Below are 9262 nucleotides of genomic sequence, written 5' to 3'. Positions count from 1 at the left end.
CTATCCCGTGTAAAATCCTGTACACTATCCCGTGTAAAAGCCTGTACACTACCCCGTGTAAAAGCCTGAACACTATCCCGTGTAAAAGCCTGTACATTATCCCGTGTAAAAGCCTGTACACTATCCCGTGTAAAAGCCTGTACACTATCCCGTGTAAAAGCCTGTACACTATCCCGTGTAAAAGCCTGTACACTATCCCGTGTAAAATCCTGTAGGCTATCCCGTGTAAAAGCCTGTACACTATCCCGTGTAAAATCCTGTAGGCTATCCCGTGTAAAATCCTGTACACTATCCCGTGTAAAAACATGTACACTATCCCGTGTAAAAGCCTGTAGGCTATCCCGTGTAAAATCCTGTAGGCTATACCGTGTAAAAGCCTGAACACTATCCCGTGTAAAATCCTGTAGGCTATACCGTGTAAAAGCCTGAACACTATCCCGTGTAAAAGCCTGTAGGCTACCCCGTGTAAAAGCCTGTAGGCTATCCCGTGTAAAAGCCTGTACACTATCCCGTGTAAAAGCCTGAACACTATCCCGTGTAAAAACATGTACACTATCCCGTGTAAAAGCCTGAACACTATCCCGTGTAAAAACATGTACACTATCCCGTGTAAAAGCCTGTAGGCTATCCCGTGTAAAAGCCTGTACACTATCCCGTGTAAAAACATGTACACTATCCCGTGTAAAAGCCTGTAGGCTATCCCGTGTAAAAGCCTGTACACTATCCCGTGTAAAAGCCTGTACACTATCCCGTGTAAAAGCCTGTACACTATCCCGTGTAAAAGCCTGAACACAGCTGTGGTGGTGAAGATGAACCCTTGCACGAGGAGGGAGCTACATGCGGGCTTTTCATCCCCAAGTCAATTAACCCCTCCGGACGAAAACGTCAGCCTCTGACGAGTGTAGTCTTTGAAGCAGCCGACGAGGCGGCGGTGTCGGATGAAAGGCCACTGCGAGGCGTACACAGCACAAGGCCCTACACTGGTGTCAAATTGCAAATCAAATTAAGCACGTACACAAAAAATTAACTCAAATAAAACAAGTTGCGTAAAGCGATATCAACACATTTTGTCAAACTGTCGGCCTTAATCTAAAACATTAACACCGAAAACCTGTCATCACCGATACTGCAAGCAGTAAGTCCACACCCGAACACCGAGACGAAGCATGCGTAACGATCTGTGGTGTTGAAATTGATCCCATTTTTTTGTTTAATCTGCATTTTTTAAATGTTTTTATCGTTTTGTTATGGGTGTTCATATAGATTTCAGTTATCTTTTCTGTTCACATAATATTTTTATTATGCTTTGCCTAGATTTTTCCACGATATTATTTTGTGGAAAGCTGATTCCTACAATAATACCAAATCCCCATTACAATAATTATGTTACATGCTAAAACAATTATAATGATAATACAAATTAAAATAATCATATTTATTTTAAGATAAAAATAATCAGGATAACAATTAAGCAAATAAATGTTAGTAATAACAAAATGATTAAATAAAAATTAAATGGGAAAACCATTACATAAAATAAAAATATTTTTATTAAACTTTTAAATGCATTTTTTTTTTAACCGAAACTGTCTTAAGATAAACTGAAAAATAACGGATTTAAAGTTTTTATGCAATTTGTTTTCTAAAAAAAAAAAAGAAGAAGTTTTTGAAGAAGAATAACTATTCATAACCAAAATTTAAAAGTAAATATTTTTTAATAACATAAAATATAATAAATTATTTCATGAAGTAAATGCATAAACCCACGGTATAAAATTAGGAAAAACAAAAATTGCAATCACCTTTTCATTGAATCCATGCGTGTTAAACACTGCGTGGTGAAGTCGTTTCGAATGCGACAATCTGCGTAAAAGTTGGCGAAAAGTAACGCGCGCGAAGCGAAGGTGTCACGAGGCCGTACGCATCCCCGCATGAAAAACGCAGAAATAACGCATGCGTCACGCAGAATCATGCTGGCTGGGCCTTACACAGGAAGAAATATTTTCTTTGCAAGCTCCGTAATAGACGATTTTTGAAAATAACTCTGTCAGGATTATCAGCGATCGCCGCATAGCATACACATCGGAGTTGGTGTATCGTGTCGATCGCTGGATTCAGCCCGTCGGAGGCGTGGAGAGTGTTCCGGATGTTGTGAAGTTTGTCTGCAGTTTTGAGGGGAACCTACTCCTCCAGACTGCCGAAAATCCTAACAGAGTTATTTCCCATCGTACCACGACAGTTTTTCAGTGTTGATCTTTTAGTTTCAGGCCGACATATTCACTAGATGTTTTGATATCGCTTTACGCGATTTGTATTTTAAGGTGTTTTTTCCCCCACACACAAACACGTTTTGTAAGTGGCGAGTTATTTTGGAGGCAAGTGTAAAAGTGCTGTCAATCGTTTTGTAACGTAGTTTGTCAGACCGATTTCGTTACTGACTTCGTCCATTTTTCTTCTGGTGAAAGCCATCGTTAACACAGCAGGGTTGGTGGAGGATGACTTCTTGTGAAACAGCTGGGGTGTACTGGAAAAGGGACCGCGTCCCGGCTTGTGTGTACTGGGTAATGTGTGTGTTCGTGTCGGAAACGTGTGTGTGTGTGTGTGTGTGTGTGTGTGTGTGTGTGTGTGTGTGTGTGTGTGTGTGTGTGTGTGTGTGTGTGTGTGTGTGTGAAGAACAGAATGAGCGGTTGGCGTAGAGAGGCGAAGAGAGGGCAGTGCAACATAATGATTTTTCCACATGTGAACCTTTCACTCAGTGTCACAATCAGCAAAGTCGGTGGAACAAAATAGCCTCGTCCGACAATGTCGATGGAATTATCCCCATCATTATACACCCACTAATTGTCTGTACAGAGCACGCTGCATCCTGGAAATACCCCCCGCGGGTTAGGGGGAAGCATGTCGTAAGATTCTGTTTCTCTTTTTACCCTTGTTAAGTGTTTCTTGTATAGAATATAGTCAATTTTTGTAAAGATTTTAGTCAAGCAGTATGTAAGAAATGTTAAGTCCTTTGTACTGGAAACTTGCATTCTCCCAGTAAGGTAATACATTGTACAACGTTGCAAGCCCCTGGAGCAAATTTTTTATTAGTGCTTTTGTGAACAAGAAACAATTGACAAGTGGTTCTATCCCATCTCCCCCCTTTCCCCGTCGCGATATTCACGACTTTTTTCCGTGACCTTTCGTATTTCATGGGGGCTGCCATTTTGGTTTTGATGCGCTTCCTTTTCCGGTTTACGTATTTTCCGGTTTAACATAGCATTTGCGTTTTTTTGTCAGAAGAGTGATATTTGGTTATGAAGGAAGTCAAGTCCGCCATTACCTGCAACCTCAGTTGAGTGTTTACTTTGAACTTAAACTTGAACCGTAACAGTGTGTAGCCAGTTCGCAAGACCTGTTCATCTTCCTACCAGTTCCAACTGTTGTTATCAATGGGTCGCGCAGCTGGAGGAAGTGTTTATTTTCATTTGGAGCCCAACTTCAGTTCAAAACCAGTCAAGAACTGGCCTTGACATTCGTTTGGAACTTAGTTCAACGAGTATTTTCTCGAACGTAACTTTTGACCCAGCTGGTTGGCATCATGAATTAGACGTACACCGGCAGTTATAAATCATGTTGTGCAAAAGACTGTAAAGAAGTAGAAAATTGTGGAAAATCGGGAATGCTTTCTCAGTTTGTGCACCCTGGCAACATTCATCAGGAAAAAAACTGCATATGCCTTCCTCTGCAAAACAAAAGTCGCGCGAAGAATGCTGAACGGGCAGCGACGACTAGCTGTTCTTCTTCAAAGTAATAAACTACCCCCCAAACCCTGCAAGTTTGTGCGATTTACTTTGTGGACATGAAGCCAGCAGAGGGCTCAGGAATGCCCACTTAATTCCTTGATTTTACTTCCGTCACAAGAACTAAAAGAACATTCAATGTTCGTTAAATCTGTGGATCAAGTGACTCTAGAAGCGGAGGAAATGAAAATCACCGGCAGATCTGTACAAGATGTTGAATTCTGCCAGGGAAACGAAGCCGCTGTCACGGCAGAGAAGTCTCCGCCTACGAAAGTCGGTAGATCTAGAGCAAGGTAAACATACGTTTTTCAACGCTTGTTCACAAACACACACACACACACACACACACACACACACACACACGCTCACACCATCACACACACACTTATGAAAGAGATGGAACAGCTGATCGAGTGATGACAATGTTGATTGATAAGTATTTTTTGGTGCGGTGAACTTGAGGCAATATTGTTCTATCAATCCATCAATATATTTTACACTTTCACCCCAGAAATGAAGCACGTGTACACATATTGAACAAAAGAACCATTTTAAGCTTCCATTGGTATTGTTTCCTCTTTTTTTTGCAGACATGTTGGCAGGAAGTGAGTGTTTCACCCCACTCTTGCAAGGTAGTTTGATCACCGATGACAAGTTCTGATTGTTTTTCCTTTTTAATATTAAACGGATGACAATCCGTACTCTGCAGATGGATCTAACCGAGATGGATCTAACCGATACACGGAAGCAACATTGGGAACACACTGTTATTCAGTCTGTGAATAGTTCATGTGTGAGGGGTATTACTGCAAGTACGTTCACTAATGTAGAGAAATAATTTTGGACTCAAACTTCAAGTTAAATTGTTTCTGCTGTCAGAGCCATCTTTCTGAAGGAACAATATTTTACATGCCACTGGATTGTTGTATATTCCTTATTTTGCAATGACAGGCTCAGCTTTCATTTGATTGTAATGTGTTTCTTATTTGAAGCTTTGTAGTTTGTATCATAAAAGCTCTGTAGAAGTGTTGCACTTGTTTTGCAGACTGCATTAGGCGTGGTAGCTATTGCACCTCCCCCCCCCCCACCTATTTATCTAACACACCCACCCACACACATACACAGGGTGCTGACAAAGGATCTTTTTCTATTCTCCTTCAGGCCATCGCTTAATTTCTTGCAGACTGAGGAGCAGAGGACGTTTGAGCCGCTCCTAAACCTGAGGCACACAAGCCACAAGGTAAATAAGGTATCAGTATAAAAACAAATGTTTTCACTTTGATTTTTATCGCATCATTTTTTTTTAATTAAACTCTGTAAATTGTGGCAATTACACATTATGCTAATAACATTATTATGAAGAATGAAGATTTTCAACTTATCATTGAAGAAATGAAATCAAGCATTTTTGTTCATTCTGTATTTGATTATTATTTTCCAGTCTTTGGGTTGGCATAGTGGGTGAAATAAGGGTGAGGAGTGTCGGTTGGTGTTATTTTTTCGGTCTTGGTGATGTAATATTTTTCCCACGGTATTCATGGTTATGTTTGACTTTAGTGCAGATTCCAGAACAGCCTCTTAAACTGAAAAGCTACAAGGTCAACAATATAAACAGGTTACTGGTGTCTCAGGCATTGATGTTTTTAAAAAGATTTGCACAGCAATTTATGTGTTTGTAAACAGATAATGAAAATAAAGCATAACAACTTTTATATTTTGTAAGTGGAATTAAATGTTTTCATTTTTTATTTTGAAGTGTTTTTGTATTCAGGTTTTATTGGATGGGTGGGAGGGGGGGTGGTTCTGACTTTTTATGATGTAAGGATTTTTTTCCTTAATTAGTTATTTAATTAGTTTATGTAGGGGGGGGGGGGGGGCGTGGGATTTAAAGTGTATTTCTGGCTTTCGGAGAGGTGCTAAATCTGTTAAAATGGAAATGAAATAAAACAATTGGTGGTGAGGGTTATTACAAAAAAAGTAAGGATTATTTCTCATACCTTTTTATTTTTTACCCAAAAATTATGTTACTGAAATTATTCATTAATTTTTAAAGAGGCAGACTGTGAGACAGGTGATGTAATTGAAGTTAGAATATCATGATATGTTACTTACTTTCTTTACAATATCATCTAATTTGACAGTCCGACACTGAAGACTGCAGACTTCATGGCAGCCACTGACCTGACGATATGACAGCCATGAATTGAATATCAAACGCAGAAGAAGAAAAAGAAGAAGACAGTCTAACAGGAAAATAATTCTGGTATGCTCATAATTTCTATGCCAGTTTGAAAAAAGTCATGAATTGAAGTTTACCCAGGTTAGACATTAGCATGTCGTAATTGTGACAATGAATGTATCCGTAAACGCACCAATAGACTTACTTTGAAAAATTGAAGTCATGCATCGTCAATATGACTACAATCACAAACTGAATAAGGGGAAATCATGTCAATTTGGTGGTCTGGATCATCAGCTGTTGCTCATTCGCTATAATGGTCTACTTGACAAAGCCCGTCTTCATGTGCTTCTTTGTTTCTTTATACCTAGTGTAGACAACATGTAGGCGTTTGCAGACTGTTTATTGTATTGCTGTTGTTTGTTTGTGAGTAAAACTATGGTGTGACCTCAATTGTTTGAAATTTGTTGTGTATGTTCTACTTTGTGTAAGGTGTTTCTCCATGCCCCCAGAAGAACCGACATTATATTAAAACCTTCATACCCTGAAAATACTTGCATACTAGATGTTGTTTCTTATTGTAATGATTGGGGACAGGCAAGCTCTTAAATTGTGCAAGCCATCAGAAAACTGTCAAGTCTGATTTGCTAGAACAAGCGATATTAACACGTTATTAAGATGAATATTTGATTAAATATGTGCAGGAACTACTTCAGCAGATTCATATGGCCAGTCTCACAATGCAAGGAAGGTGAGTAAATTGAATTATGTCTCTCCCACCTGTTCTGTGTTTAGTGTCAGCCGTGATTGCCTGATGAGAATTTGAAAACATGTTGCTAACTAACATGAACCCAACCATGAAACGTGATGTAGGTGAGTAGCCCATCTAGAAAAACGAACCTGTTCTAATTCCGAATTAGAACAGGTTCTTTTTTCTAGATGGGCTACTCACCTACATCACGTTTTATGGTTGGGTTCATGTTAGTTAGCAACATGTTTTCACATAGAAAATGGTGGGCACCTGAACAAATATCTGCACATTACAATGAAGTCTTACTTTTTAATCTGATGGTTTAATAACCCCCAAAAACCCAACCAACCAGCACCCCCCCACCCCCACCCCTCCAAGAAGAAGCTCACATAACTACCAACTACACAATTTCATTACAGAATCAAACAATGGGAAGAATCAGGATTCAGCAGTGCTAGGTCGTTGGGGGGGATAGCTATCACTAGGCACTCAGCAATGAATAGTTGAGGTTTTCACGGACATTAACAAAATCCGGTAACCTACGGACAGTAAATTTCACAGGGAAGGGAACAAGAACGTCAAAAATGGAAAAGTATGTTTTTTTCTTTCAAACCATTGATAGAGCTCTGAAGCTTCACACAAGTTTTGCAGAGAGAGCACTCGGCCTCTTCATTTTTGGCACTAAAACATGCGCACACACAAAAAGAAAGTTTTTAAAAAGTGGCACCGATGTATTCTCACACTCACAGCCTTAGAATATTGCAGTTTGTATGTTACCAAATTGAGGCATGATTTTACTCCATACCTGACCAAATCTGCGACAGTCGGGCAAACTTCTTACAAGTCGGATTGGGCCTTCAATCAAATACTCAGAAACCAGCAGCTACTTTAAGTAATACTAGTTTTGTTGTTATTTTTTACAGCTTGTACTGAATGTGTTTTCTTTTATCTCCTCAGAATCGAGTCAGCCAGAGAAAGACCATTGAGAGGGAGAGCGCACAGTAAAGCATATATGGCATGCACTTCGGTGGACCAGTGCCATCATCTTCATAACAAGAGATGCAGATCATATTTTCTTATGTTTAAGTATAGCTGTTAGCAAAAGTATTTGACGATTCTTGGGTACGACTTTCGTGTTTAATCCTATTAGCTTGTGTACAGCCCCAAAATCTGTTTTATTTTGATTTATCATTTATAGTTTGAATTTTTTTTTAATGGAATTAGTCCAAATGTAAATACATCTAAGGTTGCAATATTGTTTTTTTGTATATATACCCTTAAAACTACCTCTTCGTGTAAACAAAATTTAATTGTAAAAAGAAGTGTTTCTTCAAGGGAGATAATTTGAAGCGAATTTTTTTTTAAATCAGTAAAACTGCGTAGTGACATCCTCAATTAAATAAAAAGAATAAGGAATAAAGGTATACACACAGGTTGTACCCATTTTCTTGATTGCACTGCTTTTAAGTAGAAAGCTTTTTTTTCTCAGAATTATTTTACAAATAAAATTCAAGGGAGGCAATTGATATGATAAAAAGGAAGACTTTTTTTTCTTAGAATACTGTACACATTTAGTAAAGTATAATTTACAAGACAAAACACAGGGTTTTTTGGGTTTTTTTCTGTGCCTACTACTTGACAAGAGAACCACGAGATTTTTGTGCAGATTATTTAAAATTTTCTGTACAGTATATTTTACAAAGACAGATCCATACAATATACATAATTTTGTAATAGATGTTTTCAATTTGTAGGTATGTTTTTTTTTTAAATCAACAGTTCGGATAGCCACAACAAGTGTGTATGTCTTGTGATTTGAGAGCTTTAGCACTGGATGCTTAGAATCCTCTTGATCATTTACTTCAGTAGGTAAAGCCACCTTCTCCAAAATCTTCTCTCCTATTCTGTGCTTACTACAGTGGGTTTGACAAGAGAACCACGAGATTTGTTTTTGTACATATGTTGCTTTTATTCTGTACACTTTAATGATTTAATCCTATGTGCACATTTTTTTTAACTGTGTTTTTGTTTTTGTTTTCCTGTATTCAAAGTGTGTATGGAAACCACAACCTGTCACAGCAGTATTATTAATCTGGATCTCCCTGCTAAGAATGTAATTAACAGAACGTGTGCATGTAGCTAAAGAACTTAAAAAGAATTTCTGCTACTTCACTCAAAATACGTCCATCCTCACACTCATATTTTCTTAAAATAATATTTGTTCATACAAACATGTTTGTGAATTATTCAATTTTGCGTAAAATATTCAATTACGATTTCTTTGTGTGTTGCAAAATTATGTAATAAAATTATGCAAGATCAAATTCAAAACAGCAATAAAGCTGCTGACGGCAGAATACCTCTGTTGACTTCTCTATCTGTTGGGTCAAACTATGCCACAGACATGTTTCTTCTAGTAGCTCAATATTACGTGATACAGTCTCAAAGACAGAACAACACAATAACCTTTTTTTGTGTAGATTCGATTGACTTTTTCCTGAAATAAAATATTCATGAAGCCGGTTCTGACTGAGTTAATATATTTCTGGA

General features: G+C 38.2%; 1 long non-coding RNA gene across 1 annotated transcript; it reads left to right on the top strand.

Annotated features, from left to right (window-relative positions):
* Window positions 1-2900: 2900 nt before the first annotated feature.
* On the top strand, window positions 2901-8946 carry LOC138976893 (uncharacterized). Its single transcript, XR_011459207.1, has 6 exons — window positions 2901-4075; window positions 4373-4414; window positions 4944-5022; window positions 5924-6045; window positions 6666-6712; window positions 7670-8946. It is a non-coding gene; the product is annotated as an uncharacterized lncRNA (long non-coding RNA).
* Window positions 8947-9262: the final 316 nt, after the last annotated feature.

This window comes from Littorina saxatilis, linkage group LG9 (assembly GCF_037325665.1).
Source record: "Littorina saxatilis isolate snail1 linkage group LG9, US_GU_Lsax_2.0, whole genome shotgun sequence".
In the NCBI taxonomy this organism is placed as follows: domain Eukaryota; kingdom Metazoa; phylum Mollusca; class Gastropoda; order Littorinimorpha; family Littorinidae; genus Littorina; species Littorina saxatilis.
This window is presented reverse-complemented; position numbering and strand designations above follow the sequence as displayed.